Below are 22,257 nucleotides of genomic sequence, written 5' to 3' on the forward strand. Positions count from 1 at the left end.
AAGGACAGGTCCTTGGAGAGGGACATCATGCTTGGGAGGGTGGAGGGACAGCACAAGAGAGGAAGACCCTCTGTGAGGTGGATTGATTCAGTGACTGGGGTAATCAGGATGGGTGTGTCAGAGGCAATGCGATTGGCACAGGATAGAGCAGGGTTTAGGACTGTTATACATAGGGTCGCTATGAGTCGCAAACAACTCAACAGCACATAACAACTACAACAACAACTCTGATTTATTTACAAAGTTTGAATACATTGTTTTTCACAGAAGATCCTTCCCATTTCCTTCACCCCATCCGCCCATAAAATTGTGCAACCCTATGATTAACACCCTATCCCCCCATCTTTACCCCTCATTCTTCTGCCTTGGAACCTCATACTCATTCTGCAGTAATAGTTGTATACAATATTTGTCCTTGTGGGACTGAGTTAGTTCACTCAGCATAATGCTCTCCAATCCCTCCCAAGTTAGGTAGAAATTTACAAAATGATTGCTCCTGCGTGCTGCATAGTATTCTATTGTATGAATGTACCACAACTTTTCAATCCATTCGTTTGTGGTTGGACATCTAGGCTGTTTCCATGTTCTTGTGATGGTTGAGTAATGCTGCTATGAACACTAGTGTACAAGTATCCATTTGAGCCTCAGTTCTCATTTTCTTGGGCTATATTCCAATCAATGGAACGGCTGGGTCATATGGAATTTCTATGTTCAGCTTTTTGAGGAAGTGCCAAACTGCCTTCCAAAGTTGTAGTATTGTAGAATCCCACTAACAATGTAAAAGAGTTCCTATTTCACCATATCCTTGTCAACACTTATTACTTGCTGTCCTGTTAAACTTTGCCACTGCTACTGTAGTGAGATGATATCTCACTATGGTTTTGATTTGCATTTCTCTTATTGCCAGTGATTTGGAGCATTTCTTCTTATGTGTGTTGGCCATTTTAATATCTCCCTCTGTGAAAATTCTTTCCATGTCTTTTGCCCATTTTGTAACCGGGTTATCAGACTCTTTCTTGTGGAGGTCCAGGAGTATTCTATAAACTTTCATTATGAGACTCTTGTCTGAGATGATATTGCCAAATGTTTGTTCCCAGTCAGTAGGTTTTCTTTTCACCCTGTTGGAAAAAGTTTTTTATGAACACAGGGATTTAATCCTTAGAAGGTCCTATTCATCAATTTTATTCTTTTCCGATTGTACATTTCTGGCTGTATTTGGCTGTCTCTTTATATCATAGACTAGGGCTTCTAAGCTTGATCCCAGATTAGACATACTCTTTTTCCAGAACCTCATGTATCGTCCTCTTCACTTCCAACAGTTTGTGCTTCTGAATCAGTACCAACCAGAGCATGTTCCCCAAAACACATTCAGCCTAATGTTGGAGAGGTCACTGCACAAAGAACACTACTCTGACATCTTTGGTTTGGTGCCTTCTCTCTCCACTGTTTTCACACAGTGCATTCAGTGAGTCTAGCTGGAAGTGGGCATTGTTCTCTGAACTACACAAGAATAATTCATCTCTCTGAAAGGTAACTTGTATATTGATCCTGAAACATTGCAAGAGAGTAGCTTTTTCATTGATTATTTGATAATGGGTCATTTCATTTCTATCTCCTTCTGACTTCTCTAACTCAGATAAAAAACAAGGTAACCCTGAGCACATAATTCATCTCTGTGAAAAGCATCGTGCCTGCCAATTCACATTAACTCAAAAGTGACCCTGCAAACCTCCAACTCATTTAGAACAATACATCCGAGGAATGGCTTTTCCCACCTGCCCTCCCTCTTGTTTAATATTTGGGCAATAAATAGAAGGAGCATTTAGTTCAAAGCAAATTGCACTTTATATTTTCTTGGAATGAAGTGAAAGTAAGTTGAAAACATCTTTCAATGGAGTGAGCCCACACTGACAAGATCACTTGTAATCGCTCCCATTGTGTGTTCTTTGTCAATTTACAACTACATTCATTGAATTAATAATGATCAGCTGGGACACACAAAGGCTTAAAACCCAGGGCTTCATTCTGGGGCTATGGATCTTTAGATACATATTGCCGATAACTGGCTAAAGGACAGACTTGTGCTCAGTTTGCAGTACATTCAATCTGTATGCACAGATGCAAATAACTGTCCCAGACTCTGTTCTTGGGGTACTTCCTGAGGCCACAATTATGCAGAGCTGAAAAAATGGGGGGTAAAAAATATCTTTAAAGAGAAAACTGAGAAAGGGAGCCTTTTAAATGCTTTGTTTGATCAAAGGACTAAAAAATAATAAATGCTGGTGAAGTTGCAGAGAGATTGGAACACTTATTTACTGCTGGTGGAAGTGTAAAATGGTGCAACCACTATTGGAAGGTGGTGTGGCACGTTCTCAAAAAGTTGGGAATAGAAATACCATTTGACCCAGCAATGTCACTAGTGGGAATATACCTTAAGGAAATCATAACCACCATCTAAAAAGATACATGCACACTTATGTTTACTGCTGAGTTATTTACAATAGCAAAGAAATGGTAGCAACCCAAGTGCCATCAACAAATGAATGGATAGAAAAGCAATGGTATATTCACACAATGGAATACTATGCAGCACTTAAAAACAATAAATTCATAAAACGTTACACAACATGGACATTATGGAGGACATTATGCTGAGTGAAATACCTCAGTCACAAAAGGACAAATACAGCATAGCACCACTGTTATAATGCAGATCTGACATGTGAGGTTGGAAGGAGAATAGAATAAGAGTAGATAGATAATGAACATTGCATTGGAACAGATGAAGGAAAGAAATGTCTAAAAGGAATATATGATCAGGCATTATACATACAACAACAGCCCAGAGTAAAAGGTATATTGCAAAGAGTACTGGGGGTGGGGGAAGGGAGGTGATTTAAAAATTAATTTTAAAATGAATAAACATTGTTTTCAAAAAAGTGAACTGGGGAGGGGGAAAGTGGGGGGAAATGTGCAACAATGAGTGAAAATCTAACTTTTCTGAAAACTTTTATTAAAATCACAATGAAAATAAAAAAATAAAACCACCTCATTGTGTCGGAACTGATTAACAGCTGACCCTCCACGTTTCTGTAAACTGCGTGGTAAGAGGTTGTCTGTCTTTCTCCCTTGGAGTTGCCGGTGCATTCAAACTGCCAAAAGGCCTCAGCCTTTGGGTTAGAAGCATTAGCTGCCTATGAACTACACCACCAGAGCTCCCTGGTTAAAGGAGAGCTCCTTAAATACCACTTTTCATTTCATAACCAAATTGTCAACAAAGGGGATGGAGAATTCAAGATATTTGCTTTCTCAGATTCTGAATTTCTCCCCATTTCAAAAATGTTTGTATGCTACCAAGTATCAGGCAGTCAATGTATCTGAAGGCTTAAAAAAGTCAGAGCAAGAATGAAAAACATGAAAAGTAGAGAAAGAAAAAGGAGGAAGGGATAAGGAATTGACAAGAGACACTGAAAAAAGTTATAAAAGACTGTCTTTGACTCATGACCTTGCTAGCACTCAGAAACACTTAGCCATTATATCCTACCAACATTATGCAACCTGCTACCTCAAAGGTAAAGGACTGTAGTCTTTAATATGGATTGATGCTGAGAATAAAATCAAGAAGACAAAAATTCTCACCACTGGGCCAGCTGGCAGCACCATAACCGATGAATAATAGACTGAGGTGGTTAACAATTATAGTTTGCTCGGTTTCACAATCAACACTCTTGGCATCAGCAGTCAGGAAATCAAAAGACTAATTGCATTGGGAAAATATGCTGTCAAATACCTCTCCAGAGTACTAAAAAGCAAGGATGTCAGTCTAGAGACTAAGGTGCGCCTGATCCAGGCCATGGTCTTCACAATTACTTGCTATGCATCAGAGAGCCGGACATTGACTAAGGATGACAGAAGAAGAATTGATGCCTTTCAGTTGTGGTGCTGGAGTAAAGTTTTGAACATAACATGGACTGCCAAGAAACAAATAGGTCTGTTTTGGAGTGTGTGAAACCAATTTCTCCTTCGAGATTAGGATTCTGAAGTTCCATCTCACATATTTGGGGCACAGGGCCAGAAGGGACCAATGCTTGGAGAAGGACATCATGCCTGGAAGGGTGGAAGGACAGTGAAGGAGAGGAAGACCCCAGATGAGATGTATTGATACGGTAAGTGGGGCAATGGGGTAAATGTGTCAGAGTCAGTGAGACTGGCTCAGGACAGGGCAGGCGTCAGAGCTGTACACAGGGTTTTTATGGGTCATAGGTGACTGAACAGCACATAACAATAACCTCTATCTAATGAAGTGGTTGTTGTTGTTAAGGTGCCGTCAAGTCAAGTATGACTCATTGCAATCCTATGAACAACAGATCTGAACCATGTCCTCTCCTGTGCCATCTTTACAATCTCTGACACACTCACGCCCATTGCTGCAGTCACTGTGTCAATCTACCTCGCTGAGGATCTTCTTCTCCTTCACCATCCCTAAACCTTTGCAAGCATGAAGTCCCTCTCCAAGGAATAATCTCTCCTAGCAATATGCTCAAGATATGTGAGACGAAGCTTCAACATCTTTGCCTCCAAAGAGCACTCTGCCTGCACCTTCTCCAGGACATGTCTGTTCTTTTGGCAGTGTGCAGGATATTCCACACTCTTATCCAACACCAAAGTTCAAAGGCACCAATTTTTCTGTCATCCTTAGTCATTGTCCAGCTCTCAGATGCACAGAAAGAAACTAAAAAGACCAGGGCTTAAATCAGGCACATCTTATTCCTCAAACTGATATGGTTTCTCATTAATTTGGAAAGGTCCCTAACCACAGATGTTTCCAGAGCAATATGTCTCTTGATTTTCTAACTGCTGGTACTGAGTGTATTGATTGTGGTTCCAAATAAGATAAAATTGTTGACAATTTCAGTCTTTTCTCCATCTATCACGATGTTGCCTATCAGTCCTATAGCAAGGGTTTTTGTTTTCTTGAAGTTTAAATGCAATTCTTATTGAAGGCTATAGTGTTTAATCTGCTGCACCAAGTGCTTTAAGTCCTACTCATTTTCAGCAAGCAAGATTGTGTCATCAGCATAACAAAGGTTATTAGTGAGTCTTCCTCAAATCCTGATGCCATATTCAACTTCACAGAATCTAGTCTCTTAAACTATTTGCTCAGCATAGATTAAATAGATATGGAGAAAGAATAAAACCCTAATGCTCACCTTTCCTAATTTTAAACTATACACTGTTTCCTTGCTCTGTTCATACAACAGTTGCTTGGTCTAAGTATAGATTTCACATAAGCACAATTAAGTGCTCTAGGATTCTCATTTCTCAATGTTAGTCATAATTAGTTATGACTGGTAGTTATGATACATATAGCTAAATGCCTTTGCATAGTCCGTAAAATACAAACAGACATTCTTCAGATATTCTTTGCTTTCAGCCAGGAGCCATCTGATGTCAGCAGTAATATCCCTGGTGCCTCTTCTAAATCCAGTTTGAATGTCTGGTAGTTCCCTGTCAATGTACTGTTCTAGCTGTTTTCGAACGATCTTCAGCAGTATTTTGCTTATATGTGACATTAATGATATTGTTCTCTAATTTCCTCATTCTTTTGGATCACCTTTCTTGGATACGGATCTCTTCCAGTAAGTCAGCTACACCCCTGTAAAATAAAAATAAGGCCCAGGGATTGATTGGATACCAATTGATATGTTTCAAATAACAGATTTCACCCTGGACATGCTGACTAATCTGTGCAAGGAAATTTGGAAGATCACTGCTTGGCCAAGCTAATGAATGTTGTTGTGGTGGTTAAGTGCCAACAAGCCGCAGGGGACTCATAGCGACCCTATGAAGGAGAGTCCTCTACGCTTGGGTGTCTTTCACCCTCTCTCCAGGTTCATAGGGTTTCCGGAGGCAAGCTATTACGGAAGTGGATGCCATTCTTCCTTCCAAGCTTGTTGTAATCCGGGAGCTCCACCCCACTCTTTCCCCATTAGGTAACCAAACATTGATGCATTTGACACATCAGTGTCACAGTGTTCAGCCTCATGGCAACCACAAGTTACCGCTGTATGGCAACTTGTCCACCAGGGCTATATGACCTAGAGGAATGTCTAAACAAAAACAATGAAAGACAGGACTAAGGGCCACAGATTAAAAGTCACCCACCTTTGGCTTGGTAGCATCGCTTTCTGTCCACTGGACCAGCTGATCTCTCTCTATGTTGATGTTATTGTTAAGTGCCATGAATAGGGAAATAATTAAGCTGTAGATAATTAAATTATCAAGGAACGTTGTAGTACAATAGTTAAATACTGAGTTGCCTGAGTTGCTAACCAAAATGTCAGGACTTAAATCCTACCAGTCACTCTGTTCCTGTAAAGACTGCAGTCAAGAACCTTAGGAATTAGTTTTACTTTGTCATATAGAATCACTATGTGCTGTCATGATCTTCTCAATCACTTGCTATACATCTGAGAGCTGGACGATAAATAAGGATGAAAGAAAATTTGATGCCTTTGATCTGTGGTGCTGGAGAAGAGTGCTGAATAGCCCATGGACTGGAAAAGATTGCACAGAAAAGTCTTGGAGAATGTGTGAACAGACCGCTCTTTGAAGGCAAATCTGATAAAGCTTTGTCTATGCATACTTTGAGCATATTGCTAGGAGAGGCTATTCCTTAGACATCATACTTGGAAAGGTGGAGGGTCTGCAAAAGACACAAAGACCCTCAATTTAATGGATTAACATAGTGGCTACATGGGCTCAAGTATGTCAGAAATGGTAAGAATGGCACAGGATAGGACAGGGTTCAGATCTATCGTTCACTGGGTCATTATGAGTCATACTCAACAGCACCTAGCAACAAGAACAACACAGAGTCATTATGAGTCAGAACTGACCCAACTACAACAATGAGTTAGTAATCTTTACTAATCACCTTGCTGAAGCCCATATTTGTCAAGATATGTCTGCGCTAGTCAAGATGAATTGCAGTTAACGAAGAAAGTCTGAACAAATTAAAACCACCAATGTTTATTTCTCATTCACACTCGCTAGCCACTGCAGGTAGGCTGCTCATTCTGCTCGTCACCATCACTCAAGAATGCAGCCTGACTGAGCAATCACCATTTTAGATGTGAAAGGAGAGCTCCAAAAAACTCGCATAGCAATTAGATGTTCTGACTAAAAAGAAACCGTTCCAATACAATTTGTTGCCTGAATTAATTACATGGCCTCACCCAATCTCAAGGGAGCTAAGAACTCCAATTTTTCCCCCAAAAGAAGAGAAGGTCTACAAATATTTTAAATATATGACTGCCACAAGAGCCTATGCTTAAATTAAGTCTGGCTTTCAATCCTTCTCGGCTTCCCAATAACCTGGTCAACCGGAACATGTTACTTCAAATCTTGAGGCCTCAGATAGCTTAACTAAAAATGTAGATAAACAATTACTCATCAAGTTGTTATGAAAAGAGAGACATTAAATAAAAAATGCATATTACATATGACAGAAGAAAGATTGATGTCTTTGAACTGTGGTGTTGGAGAAGAGTGATCAATAATTCACAGACTACCAAAAGAACAAACAATTCTTGGAGAAGGTGCAACCAGAGTGCTCCTTGGAGGCAAAGATGAGGAAGCTTCATCTCACATAGTTTGGGCATATTGCTAGGAAAGGTTATTCCTTGGAGAAGGACTCTTGCTTGGAAAGGTGGAGGGACTGTGGAGGAGACAACAACAGGTGAATTGACACAGTGATTGCAGCAATGGGATTGAGTGTGTCAGAGATTGTGAGGATGGCATGAGGCAGGATAAGGTCGAGATCTATTGTTCATAGGGCCACTATGAGTTGTACTCAACGTGATAGTACCTAACAGCAACAATATCACACCTTAGGGAGGAGCTATAGTGGCATAGTCCAAAGCTGCTAACCCAGTGGCCAAGTCTCTACGGTAGTGAACTTACATCTCTGGGGAGGAAAGAAAGGTAACCTCATCTTGCCAATTTATAACCTCAGAAACCCGATGGAGGGTCAGCTATGAGTGGGTACCAACTCAGTAGCAATGAGTTTGTATTTGAGCTTTGAGAGATCTTATTAGGTGTTCAATCAGTAATAGGGGCTTCACCTTATAGTACATGTTTTTGTTTCTTGGGAATGCCATAACAAATAACTCTTTGCTCTTACAGCTCACGAGTGTTAAGGTACCTTGTTAAGGCACCCCTAGGAAACTAATACAGAGATTAACATGTTTAGTCCCTAGGTTAAATGCTTGTTCAAAGAACTATAAATTCATTTACGCATATTGTTTTATTCCTATCTATGATTACACTTAGCATCTTACCATTGAGTTGGTTCTCACTCAGAGACACTAAGCACAAGAGAACATTGCCCAGCCCTGCACCATCTTCACAATCATTGCTGTATTTAAGCCCACTCTTGCAGCCTTTGGGTCAATTCTTTCATGGCTGGGGGGAAGTCAGGAGGCCTTCCTATTTTTCACTGGCCTATCATTGTCCTAGTACCAGATCATTCGATAATGTCTTGGACATGTAATCAAAAAAGTAAAAGAATAGAGGCAGATTGGGCATAGATATGTGATCAACATAGTTACCTAAATGAGTGAAGGCTAAGTTCATCATCACTAATTAAACTCAAATTGATGCTTTTCCAACAGCAGTCAACAGCATCACCCTCCCAAGTGAAGTTCATTATTTCAACTCTGTCAGCTCTTTAACACAAGATATGCACATCAAATTCCATAAATTGAATTTCACTGCATTATTGCCTTTTAAAAAATTATTTTATATTGGCTTGCATACAAAATTCATATACACTGTGTTTCATACATTCCTTCATTTACATTGTATTTCACAGATTCATTCTCATACACTTTGCTTTATAAAATTAACCACCAATGATCTATGCCTTTTTAAATTAATTTTAATGAAAGTTTACAGAGACTTAGGTTTCCAGTCATTTATTGTAGTTTTCTCCCTACCCAATCTGTGTCTTTTTACAAAGCAAAGAACAGAGTTTCTGGAGCAGAATGCTTTAGGGAAATGTCATAGGACCAGGAATGGGAACATACATTGATATTTGGGGGCAAGGGAAAACCCCAAAGAGGAGCAATGGGCTCCTTCAGATCTAAAAGATACTATTGAAATGGTATGGGAACAATAAACCAAACAGAGATATTAGTATCTATGATTTGAAAATGCATAGAAAGAAAAATTCCTCATTCCATATTTATAAATTTTCAGGTAGGACCAAGTGGTTTGCAGTAACCTCAAGTTGTCACAGCTAATGCTCCGTCAAGCAAAATAAATCTCTCTCCAGATGAAGACAACAACATTTAATATCATTCTCTCTGTGATTTTAAAATGCATAACCAATTAGCAATCAGCCAGCCATAAACTAATAGAACATGCTGGTTTCTCCTTCCTGATTTCTCAGAAATATTTGGAAATTAATGGGAGGTGATTTATTAGACTAAGCCCTTTTCCTATTTCCAAGGCTGAGTTTCTTTCTCACATGGCAAAGTGAACCGCAGCGAATCTGTGATCACAGGCTGTGATGACCACTGCCGAGCGTAGGCTAGACTGGGGACAATGTTTGCCAGTATTAGTCACTAGGACATGCAGCGCCTTGTCTGTCAGCAACCCAGAGATCACACACTTCTATTTGCTGTCCATGTCTCCTGAGCTGTGTTTGTAAAGGTGATCTCAACTCAGGTGATGAGTGGTCCACAGCATCCTCTCCCAAAGGGCCCCAGACGCACCTGAGTATTGAGACCCTGTGGAAGGAGGAGTGTGCCCTCACTGCTGTCAATCAGCTCTTACTCACAGTGATCCCTCAGGTTTCTAAGGCTGCAAATCGCAACTAGAGGGCACTGCGCATCTTTCTCCTGTGGATTCAAATCACCACACAACCTGCAGACTTTGGGTTCGCAGCACAACTCACTACGACACCAGAGCTCCCCAGGAGAAATGGTGGCCAATCTAAGCTCAAATGCCTTAAAATAATTATGGTACCAATTTGTTAACAAGATTCGAGTCAACTGAAACAGATCCACTTCCCTGAACCAACAGAGAGTCAAGCAACCCAGGGGAAGCCTTTGGCCTTTGGCATTTTGATTGCCAAGGAGCTTAGATTCAGAACTTAATCTGTTTGGGTGCCAAGCAGATGGATGGCTCTAAGAGGCCTAGCCCGTGGTGGCCCTGGTGGAAACAGCATTTCTCTATAATCACCATCTGTACACTCATTTTAGGATCAAAGCTCTTAGCTCCCTTTGAGCAGAAACTAACGCTGACTCCTAAGTAGCTTTGTATAGAGGAGCCATGACATCTTGTTGTTGCGTGCCATCGAGTCAGAATCAGATCATAGGTGCCTCTTTGTTGAGTGAATTTTCAGATACTGTAAATCACATGGGAGGGGACTTCCCATCTTTCTCCAATGGGGCAGCTGATAGGCTAGAACCTGTACCTTAACTAAATCTTAGGGTGGTGGTGGCGGCGGCAGTGGTGGTGGTATGTGCCGTCGAGTTAGAACCCATTTGTAACTCTAGCATGTTTTCAGAGGTTATATATTCAGGAGGAGATTGTCTGTCTTTCTTCTGAGGAGCAACTGGTAGATTCAAACCATGTGCCGTTGAGTCGACAACACAACTCCTTACCACTAAGCCTCCAGAGCTATTTTTTAAAAAATAGTTCTTGTCAAATTAGTGATACATACAGTTTTAATAGTATTTAATAGTGTTCTTGCAGATAAAGAATCAAAATATTTTGGGTCACACTCCCCAGTAGCATCAGGATTTCTCACTGCACTGCCAGGGTTTCAAGAAGGGAGAGGAGAAGGAGAAGGTGGAAGTCATACAGGTGCAGTATCAATATCAGAACGTCTACATCATTTTCACCTTGAGAAGAAGTGTCTAGCCCCCCTTAGACCATTTGAAAATCAGTTTGAGGAGATATCCAGATTAGCTGAAAATGAAGATCATTCATTGGTGCACCTCACCCCAGAGAAGCAGCTATGAGTGAAGAAATCCAAGGGGTTTCTATGAAGAATCGCCCATTCTTGTCATTGAGTTTCAGTTACCATCACTCAGCACTGTAGAGAGAACCAGCAACCCTGGAGGCTGATAGGGTTCTTACTCTATTATCTTTTTCTTAAAAAAAATTATTTTTAAGTCATGGGAGCAAAGGAGGACAAAAAATTAACAAATTGAGTAAAAATACAGCAAAAACAAACCACCATGAAACATGCCATCTTGTTTCTCTGCTTCCTGGGACTTTACCCAGTCTTCTTTGTAGAAATAGTCTGATCCGTATCTTGAAAAGTTCACACACATCAAAGGAAGGGTGAGAGATAAAAGATAAAAGAAGTTGTGTCTGCAGTGCGAGTCCAGTGGTGAGCCAGCAGCTCGCAGTTCTGCCAACTCTCTTAAGAGGAGCTGAGTCGTCTAAGTCAATTCTGGAGGCTGCTCCTGACAAAACACCAGTGAGACACTCCGGCACCACAGACACGGCTGAGAAAAGGCTGAAAGATCTCGGTTTACAGGTCTGCGCTCCCCAAAGGGCCTTTAAGCGAGGTCTTTGACTCCAAATGCATCAGTCCTGCCTGTCCTGCAGGTCATACACTGTGAGGAAGGAGCCTAGGCTGCTCGGCATCCTTTAAAGCTACAACGTTGTGCAAATGATGGAGAAGCAGGAAACTCTTCCCTGAAGAACGCAAGGCCGTGCTGAACCTGCGATCCTAGTGGGGTTTCATCTGCCTGTGAGACTCCCCTAACCTATTCTGTCTACGAGGAACTAGACAAGGGTAGGAAGCCATGCTCAGCAGTGAGGGGAATAGGAGCTGGGGTTTATGGCCGACCAAGAGACCCAGGGCTTAGTCAATGGGGTCTCGGAGGTCTCAGCTGCAACTGGACCCTGCATCATCAGAGCACTGTTTTTGTGCAGAATCTCCAGGGCTCCCTCCCTGAACAGCTTGTACCTCCTGCCTGCCCTTCTCTCCCTCAGATTCTCTGCCTTTCATCATTCCGAACGCTTCTCCACTGCTGGGCTCCTTTCAGAGCCAGCTGGGGCAGACACTGCGTCTGAGGCCACACCCCCACATCCATGTACTTCTTCAAAGACACCAGAGAAGGGCAGCTTAACTTACTTTTCTTCTAAGCAGTGGCTCAGGGACAAGCCCTAGGCTCAGTTTTAGAGACGGTAATTCCCAGTGTTCCTCTCCGCTGCAGAGCTGTCTGCTTGGTGGGAAAGGAGAGCTGTGTGTAATGTGCACCGCTGGGTTGCTTTCTCTGACCTCAAAGTTCTTCAGCCATCTGACGGCTGCCACTATGAACTGCTCCTTTCTTCTCCCAAATAAGGCAGCTTCAAAACAGAGGACTTTGCAAATGGGGCACGTTGCTCTGGTATTTTTAGCATGATAAGACTTCGGGACATTTTATAAACACTAAAGACTTTTAAATGGGGATTTACTAAGACTGATCATTGATCCTAGCTTATGCATTTTTGTGCATGTTGTGGTCCATAAAAAGAGATAAGGAAAATGTATCTCTGGTGACCTCATGGTTTCTCATAGTGAGAACTCTCTTCAGCCAGAGACCAAGAGATGTGTCTGACTAGGTGACCCTGTTGTAGGACTTCTTGTTCTTAGCCTTTCCTTAGTCCGGCAGGGGACAAAGTTCTAGTTCTTCTGTCCTCTGCTTACTCTCTGGAATTCACGTGTGAAGAGCCCCATAGGGATTTAGTAGGCACCTCAGAGCAAGGAGTGCTTGGGGGGAAAACGCATGTATGGCAATGACATCCCAATACCCCTAATTTACAAAAGAGATTTGTAGTCTAAGAGACTGAACCACCATTTAGCTTATTGGGAAGAAAGAGAGAAAAGACATTGTAAAAAAAGTCTGTATCATCTCAGTAGAATGAAAAGTGAAGGGTGTGGACCTACCTTCCAGTGTACAGATAAAAGAGAGAACGTGGAGAAAGTGCCATCAAGAGACACAGCAAGGAAATGAAAGATGGTGGCTAACGTCATGGTCCTTGGTCCTGAATTCCCAGGCCCTCTGAGCAGCGTTCATTTACCACCTCTTCTAGGCTTTGTTTCCGGAAACATAGGACCCATGGATAAACTCATTTTCCCTTAAAACTGAATGGTGTAGAATAACAGGTATAAATTGGATTGTGTCCCCAAAAAAGATATGTGGAAAGTCTAACCTCTGTATTTGTATACATGCCTACTTATCTGTGTTCTTTTGTGGGTAAAAGTAATGCCTCCACATAGAGCTGTTGAGAAGAATGGGGAATCCCAGACCCCTTAATTGCACTCATGCAAAACCTATACATACATTAAGAAGCAGTTGTCCAAACAGAGAACAAAAACATTGTATGTCTTAAAAACCAGAGAAGATAGGCATCAGGGTTGGATCCTTTCCTCATACTTATCCAAGCTGTATGCTGAGAAAATCATTCAAAAAGCTGGACTATATGAAGAGGAATGTGGCTTCAGGATTCGAGGAAGATTCCTCAACAACCTGCTTTATTCAGATGATACAACCTTGTTTCCAAAAAGTGAAGAAGACTAGAAGATCAAAGACTACAGCCTTCAATATCAAGAAAACAAAATTCCTCACCACTGGACCAAGAGGAAATATGACAGATGAGAAAAAAAAAAATAAAGTTGGCAATTTCTTCATTTTACTTTGACCCACGATCAACATTCATAGTAGAAGCAGCCCAGAAATCAAGAGTATGTCCCATTGGGGAAATTGCTGTCAATGTCATCTCCAAAGTTCTAAATAGCAAAGATGTCCATTTAAAATCTAAGGTGTTCTTAATCCAAGCCAGGGTGGGTTTTTTCAATCATTTCCTACATTTCTGAAAGTTGGACAATGAATAAGGATGACAAAAAAAGAATTGGTACCTTTGAATGACTCGCAAATGACTCGACGGCACATAACAACAACAAACAACAACAAACAACAACAACCTTTGAATTATGGTGTTGGTGAGAATATCATGGGCTTCCAAATGAACAAACGTATCTATCTTGGAAGAAGTACATTAGAGGCAAAGCGGTGAAACTCCGTCTCACTTACTTTGGGCATATTTTCAGAAGGAATCAATCCTTGGAGAGGCACATCATTCTGGGAAAGGTAGAGGGTCAGAAAGAGGAAGATTTCCAAAAAGATGAATTGACACAGTAACGTAACAATCATCTCAAACATTTCAGAGATGGTGAAGATGTTGCCGGATAGACCAAGGTTCAGATCTTTTGTCCAAAGGATTGCTATGAGTCATTGACTCTATGACACCTAACAACAATAGCTGTTGGGAGGCTGAAATTAAATAATCCCTGTAAAACTTCTAGACAATGCTGAATACATATTAAGCATGCAAAATTACCTATTATAAATATATGCAAAGTTTTGAGGTTTGAGTCCACCAGCTGCTATGTGGGAGAATGGTAGGTAATCTCCTCCTGTGCAATTAAATTGCCTCTGAAAACCCACTGGAATGTCAGCTACGGATCAGTTCTGACTCAACAGTATACAATAACAATTATTAATAAATGGAAATTCTCTTGTGATCCCAATTTCCTTTGCATCCCAGCTGCTAAGGTTGGGAGATAATATCAGGACTATATTTGGCCTCACAGATAATTAACTTATTTGTTCCTCCTGGGATTCTGCTTTTGTGTGTCTTCATTGTCACACGTACATTCTTTACCTTGTGTGCTGTTTCATTTACCCTGTTTAATCCCCCTTTCCCATCATAAGGAGTCCTGGTGGTGTGCTGCTAACCAGAAAGGCCAGTGGCTTGGATCTGTCAGGTGTTCTGGGGAAGAAAGTTTTGTCCCATAAAGATTTTTCACCTCAAACAGCCAACGGAGGGTCACTATGAGTCAGAAGAGACCGGAAGGCAGTAAGTTTTCTGGTTTTCCCACCATGCTTTCTCCTTTACCCACCCTCAACCTATTCCCACTTTTCTGGATGAAAACCTGGTTGTAGCTATATATCTAGGACCCTACAGCCCACACTGCAGGGCTGGATTCTGTTAGACTAAGACCTGACCCTTCAGTTTTGTTTCTGGAGAAGGCTGCTCCCAGGATAAGCCCAGCCAGGGAGGATCCTGATAGACTCACACATGCTGGGAGCAACAGGATGCTAAGACGGGGAGAAAGAGTAAATGAGCCCATAAAAATAGATGCATTACTCAGTACCCTTAGCCCACTTCCACCCCTGGGCCACACATTGCCACAAAAAAAAACCCTTCTAGGACATTATGCTAAGTGAACTAACTCGGTCACCTAAGGACAAATACTGTATAAGGCCATTATTGTAGAAATAGAAAGACAACTAGTAAAATGAGTATGAGGATTCATAGGAGTGGAGAGGTGAGAGTGGGCAGGGGGGTAATCATAGGGTCGCGTAAATTGATGGGTAGAGGGAGAGGTAGGTAAAGGAAAGGGAAAGATCCTTTGTGAAAAACAATGTATGCAAACTGTAAGGAAACCAGTATAAAACAAAAATTTCTTTTTCTAAAAACCCTTCTGGGGAGGTGGGAGGCACCCATATCTTTTCTCACTCCCCCAAATCATGAATTGTTTGCTAAAAGTTGATCCCCCTCAGTTGTAGACAGTGATTCACTGAGATATGAAAGGCAAAGCCACAGGAAACAAACAAAATTGCCATTTTGCCAAGACTCTCAAAGCTGCAGATTCCCAAGTTCCCTCCTTGTATCTTCAAAGGTCGTACTCACCATGTGAGTCCTTTCAGATAGCACAGGCTCCCAAAACTTGAAGAACCAGGACAATTGTTTTCAAGAATTGGCCCTTTGCCGAGCATGGCCTTTCAGACTATCAAGAGAGATATACAAAGAGCTGGGGAGAGGGAGAGGAGCAGGAGGAAGGGAGCTCCACCCTGCAACTGAACTGGACCTGAAACTGGACCTAGAGCTGGAGAAGCAGCAGGAGCTGGAACAGGAGCGGGAGCCAGAGCCGAGCTGGAGCAGGAGCAGGAACTAGAGTGGGAGCTGGAGCTGGAGCTGGAGCCAGACCTGGAGCTGGAGTCAGAGCAGGAACTGGAGTGAAATGAAGAGCTGGGGCTGGGGTGGGAGCCAGAGCTGGAGCCAGAGCAGAACTAGAGAGGGTGCCAGAATCAGGAGCCTCAGACTTTGCAAGACTGCAGCTGTAACTCCTCATCTAGCCCGCTCAGAATCTGGCCACCCTGACAGCAAAGTATGTTGAAGGAAAATATGCAGCTGGTACTTCTGTCACCTCCATGGGAACTTGCGCTTCTCAGGAAATTCAGAATACTCTCAGATCCCCGTGTTCTCACAGCCTCCAGACACAATTGCCATGACCATCTGGCTCAGACCACTGGGTAAAGACTGAGGATGGATGGTGAGCCCTAGGAAAGTAAAAATCACCCCCCACCCTCCTTACATGAACCAGGAGGCTCAGAGAACCACTTAACCTTAAACAAAATAAGGATTTCAGATAGTCTGCTATTGCTAGCACCAGAACAATTTATGTTCTCATTTACACGGGTCTCTCACAGGATAGGGCAAGGTTCAAATCTGTGCATAGGGTCACTATAAGTCATAGTCAACTCAGAGTCACCTAACAAAAACAACCAGTTGTTAGGGAGCTCTGGTGGTTTCATAAGGAGTTGTACTGTCAACCCAAAGGTGGTGGTTCAAATTTACCAGGCTTTTAGTGGGGGGGAAAATGGGCAGTCTTCTCCTGTATGATTTACAGCCTCTGAAATCTAGCTGCAGGGGCAGTTATGGTATTGCTCTTTCTTATTAGGTGCTAGCAAATCAAGTACCACCCATGGCGACCCTGTGAACAACAGATCGGAACCCTCTCCTAGCCAGTGTGATCCTCATCATCTCTGACACCTTTTAACCCATTGCTGCAATCTCTGTGTCATTCCATCTCAGGGGGGGGGGGGCAGTCTTCCTCCCTTTTACTGACATTCCACCTTTCCAAGCATGATATTCCTTTCCAAGGACTCCTTCTCTGTGGAAGGACAGGCAATCTCCTCCCATGTGATTAACTGCCTCTGAAAACCCACTGGAGGGTCAGCTATGGGTCAGTTCCAAATTGGCAGCATGTAACAACATGAAGCAACATGCCCAAACTATGGGAGACAAAACTCTGAGGCGGTTCCAGCTTGATGTTGGATAGCAATAAGGCTGAGTTCATCTAGTTGTTGACAAGAAGCCCTGAAGGTGCAAACAGTTAAGTACTCCGAGACTAAAGATTTGAACCCACCGTGGGGGAGAAAATCCAGGCACGCTGTTTCTGTAAAGAATACAAACTAGAAAGCCCTGTTGGAAGGTCTACCCTGCGTGCACTCTTCTATGTGTTGGAATATAGTGGCTGGCACACAACGATTACCAGTTGGTTCTAACTCATGATGACCCTGTGTGTGTTAGAACAGAAATGTGCTTCGTATTCAGAAATAAGTCATAAGATTTTTATGTGAAGTGTCTTTGTTGTTGTTGAGTACCATCAGGTCGGAACCAACCCAGAGCTGACCCTGCAGCAGGTTTTCAGAGGCAGTAAATTGCATAGGAGCAGATTGTCTATCTTCTCTCTTGGAGCATCTGTCTATGGATTGACAGCTCCTTCCCATTAAACCACCAAAGTTCCATGAAGTGCCTTTGTTGTTGTTGTTGTTGTTGTGATGTGCCATTGAGCACCTGCAACTCACAGCAACAGCTCTGAAGCCTGCCCTGTCCTGTGAGCAAATCTCATGGTCTCTGACACACCTACCCACATTTCCCCGGTAACTGTATCAATCCATCTCATCCGGTGTCTTCCTTTCCTGTGTTATCCTACCAACCTTCCAAGGACGATGTGCTTCTCCAAGGATCAGTCCTTCCTGGCCACAGGCACAAAGTATGTGAGACAGAGCTTCAAAATCCTAGCCTCCAAGGAGAAACTGGTGAACTCAAACCTTGAGCCTTTTTGATTAGCAGCTGTAAGTGTTAACCATTTGTATCACTGAGGGACTCCAGACTGCCACTAAACTCTACAAAATAGAAAAATCATTCACAGCCTCTGAACATCAGGACAGAACATCTGTTTCATATAAGTCAACTTAATTTTGGAATCCAAGCCCCCACTCTGCTGATGGTGGAAAACTTAGATTTGACAAGCCTACATTAATGTAGTCAAATGAAGTCATTTGCTGGTTACATCAATGTTACTGCTGAGTCTGTTCAAGGTTATAATCCCCCTTTTGCACAGGGATCTGATTTTTAGGTGAGTGGGAGTTTGTGTGTCTTATTGGCATCAAGATGAGAGAGGTACGTGGGTAGCGTAGCAGGCCTTCCCCTCCAACAATGACATACCTTTGCATATACCCAGCATCTGCTGAGAGGAGCCCAGCACTCCTACAACCTCATGTGCACCCAGTCTTCATCCCTACCCCTGTGCCTTCTCTCAGCTGGCCTTGACTTTCTCAGGAAGCACAAGGACTCTTGGCTCTTCTCTTTGCACTAAGATGGGTGCACCAAGTCCATGTACCTCACCTCTGGCTACACACCCATGTGATCTGTAACTTCTCCAGGCCTGTCGACCCAAGTGCCCCACAGGGTCTCCAAGACACTGTGGCCTCTTTGAGAAACAGTTGGCAGAAAGGCACTATGGTCACCCAACCTTAGCCAGTATATTTAGCAACACCCCCCCCCACACACACACACACACACACCTCTGCAAGCTTCTGCTAGAGTGATCCTTTCTCCAAAGTGAGCTTTGGTGATGTGGTCTATTGGGAGTTGTGCTGCTAATCCAAAGGCTATGCCTCCCCAGCGGTTCAAATCCACCACATGCTCCCTGAGAAAAGATGGGTCATCTCCTCCCATGTGACTCACAGCTGCAGAAACCTAAGGGAGGGTCAGCAATGAGTTCCCACTGGATGACACTGAGAGAGAGAGCAAGTTCTCTAAAATATTCCCGGCATCAGATTTCATTTATGTCCTCTCCTAACCTGAAAGACATGAAAAAGAACTTTTTCCAAATCAAGGAAAGGTTGGCACATTCTGTGGCATGAAGGACTGTCTGTTCAGGGTTAGGTGGGTTTTTTTGTTGTTTTTTTGTTTGTTTGTTTGTTCTTTCCAGCTGTACCAGACTCAGGCTTTTTGTTTTGTTTTTAACTTTTGGTATTTAAATAGTAATTAATCATTGTATAATTAATATATAATTAATCTTTATCCCACAGTCAACACTCTTGGTACCAGCAGCCAGGAAATCAAGAGATAAATTGCATTGGGAAAGTCAGCTGTCAGGGACCTCTCCAGAGTACTGAAGAGCAACAATGTCAGTCTGGAGACTAAGGTGGGCCTGATCCAGGCCATTGGTCTTTGTAATCACTTGCTATGCATCAGAAAGCTGTACAATGACTAGGGATGATAGAAGGAAAGTTGATGCCTTTGAGCTGGGGAAGAGTGTTGAATATACTACCGTGGACTACTAGGAGAACAAACGGGTTTGTCCTGGAGAGGGTGAAACAGGGCTGCTCCTTGGAGGCAAGGATTCTGAAGCTTCATCTGGCATATTCTGGGCATGTTACAAGGAGGGACCAGTCTTTAGAGAGGGACATCATGTTTGGGAGAGTGGAGGGACAGCACAGGAAAGACCCTTGATGAGATGAATCAATTCAGTGATTGGGGTAATGGGAGTAGGTTTGTCAGAGACAGGGAGGTTGGCACAGGATAAAGCAGGGTTTAGGGCTCTCATATATAGGGTCGCTATGAGTTGCAAGCGACTCGATGGCACATAACAACATATTTAATAGCAACAACTTGCAATATCATTCACACATCATCCATCCCCAAGTCCATATATGGTGGCTAAACTAGAAAGAGCAGAGAAAGGAAATCCCATGTTTTCAAACACAGCCCTTTAGGACCCAAATGACATAAAACTTGCTTACCCCAAACCAGTGCTAAATAGGCATTTGTTCAACTAAAACACCAGTGCCTCCTGCATCAGAGGCTGTGGTTTGACCATTATAGTCCCCAAGGGAAACATCACCTCATAATAGATTGCTGTGTCTTGATCATTTCCCCTTGCCTGTCCTTCTGCAATTTCTTTCATTTTAAATTTCACTCTGATATGCCCCAAACATAAAGGAGATATGTCAAAAAGGCAAGGATTTGTTTAAAGGCACTCTCATAGGCCAAATTTTTAACAACCTGAGCATCAAACTGAATGATAATCTGTTGTTATGTGCCGTCAAGTAGACTAAGACTCATGGTAGCAATGGCTCTGAACCTTGTCCTATCCTGAGCCAACCTCACCATTTCTGACATACTTTCTTCCATTTTCACAGTGAATGTGTCAATCCATCTCATCCAAGGTCTTCCTCTTCTGTGCTGACTCCCTACCATTCCAGGTATAATGTTCTTCTCTCAGAACTGGTCCCTCCTGGCAACAAAGAATGTGAAACTTTGCCTCAAAATCCTCACCTCCAAGGAGCAAATTTATTTTACCCTTTCCAGACACACACATTTGTTTTCTTGACAGTCCATGGTATGTTCAATATTCTTCTTAATGGCATTTATTCTTCTTCTGTCATCCTTAGTCATTGTCCAGCTCTCAGATGCATAGCAAGCAATTGAGAAGATCATGGCCTGGATCAGGCACACCTTAGTCTCTAAACTCTAGAGAGATCCTTGACAGCAGATTTTCCCATTGTAACATTTTTTTTATTTCCTGATTGCTGGTGCCAAGAGTGTTGATTGTGAATAATGATGGTAGTGGATAATTGCCTTGAGCTCAAAAAGAATTTCTTATTTTGAATTATCTGTAACAGAAAAGGAAAGGGGGGGGACTGAGAGGAAATCTTAATGTCAAAGAAAACCAAAGATTCTTACCACTGGACCAATAGGCAGCATCATGATGGATGAAGAGGAGATTGAAACTGTCAACAGCTTTGTCTTGCTTGGATCCACAATTAACCCACTTGGTTCCAGCAGTCAGGAAATAAGGAGATGCCTTGCATTGGGAAAATCTGCAGTTAGGAACCTCTCCATATAACTAAGGAGTATTTATGTCCGTTTGAGGACTAAGGTGTGCCTGATTCAGTCCATGGTCTTTTCAATTACTTGCTAACCATCTGTGAACTGGACAATGAATAAGGATGACAGAAGACAAATTGATGCCTTTGAGCTGTAGTGTTAGGTAGGAGCACGTGAACATGCCAGGGGTGGCCAAGAGAATGAACAGATATGTCTTGGAGAGGGTGCAGCTTTTTGGAGGCAAGAATGATGAGGCTTCGCTTCACATATGTTGAGCATGTTTCCGGGAGGGGTACTCTTTGGAGAAGGACATGATGTTGGGAAGGGTGGAGGGTCAGCGAACAAGAGGTAGACCCTCAACCAGGTAGATTGACACAGTGACTGATGTGGTGGCCTCTTGTGTGTCAGAAAGTGAGGATGGCACAGGATAGAACAGAGTTCAGATCTTTTGTTCATAGCCTCGCTATGAGTTGTACTAGACTCGATGGCACCTAACAACAACTCAAAAGGAGTAAGTAAAGGTCACAGGAACGTTTATCAGTCCATAAAATATGGACTTTTAGAAAAATAGATTGTCTTTCTGACAGAGATACCCATGCATACATAAAAAATATTTTATCTCCTTTTTACTTCTGATTTTGTTAAATTCTTAAATTGTTGTTGTTCTTGTGTACCACAGAGTGGAACTGACCCATAGCTGACCCTCTAGCAGGTTTTCAGAGGCAGTCCCTGGAAAGGCTGATGGTCTTTCTCCCCCAAAGCTGCTGGGGGACTCAAAACATGAGCCTTAATGATTGTTCACCAGAGGTTCCCTTATAGTATTACACAGGTTATAAATTGTAACAGTGATACAATACAGTTCAAATTAGTTTTCCATAACTAGCCAGTAATGTTCTTTATAGCTTGTGTCCTCCGCATGCCAGTCTTACCACATCCAACATCCAGCCAGGGATCACACATTGCATTTAGTCTCCTTTCCTCTGAGAGAGTTTGTCAGACCTTTTTGTCTCCCATGACAGTAGCCTTTAGAAGAATCCAGGGAAGCTGTTTTTCAGAATCCACTTGATCTTGGTTTGCTTGCTTGTTTCTTCTCAAATTTTTTGGCAAGAATTCCATGCAGGTGATGTTACATCCTCCTGTCTCACACGAGCATCTCCTGAGGTCAACTTGGTCGTTCTTGGTGTTAAGTTTGACCACTGAATTAAAGTGGTTGATGTC

Source organism: Elephantulus edwardii, unplaced genomic scaffold (genome assembly GCF_000299155.1).
Source record: "Elephantulus edwardii isolate Elephantulus edwardi_28Jun2011 unplaced genomic scaffold, EleEdw1.0 scaffold00140, whole genome shotgun sequence".
NCBI lineage: Eukaryota > Metazoa > Chordata > Mammalia > Macroscelidea > Macroscelididae > Elephantulus > Elephantulus edwardii.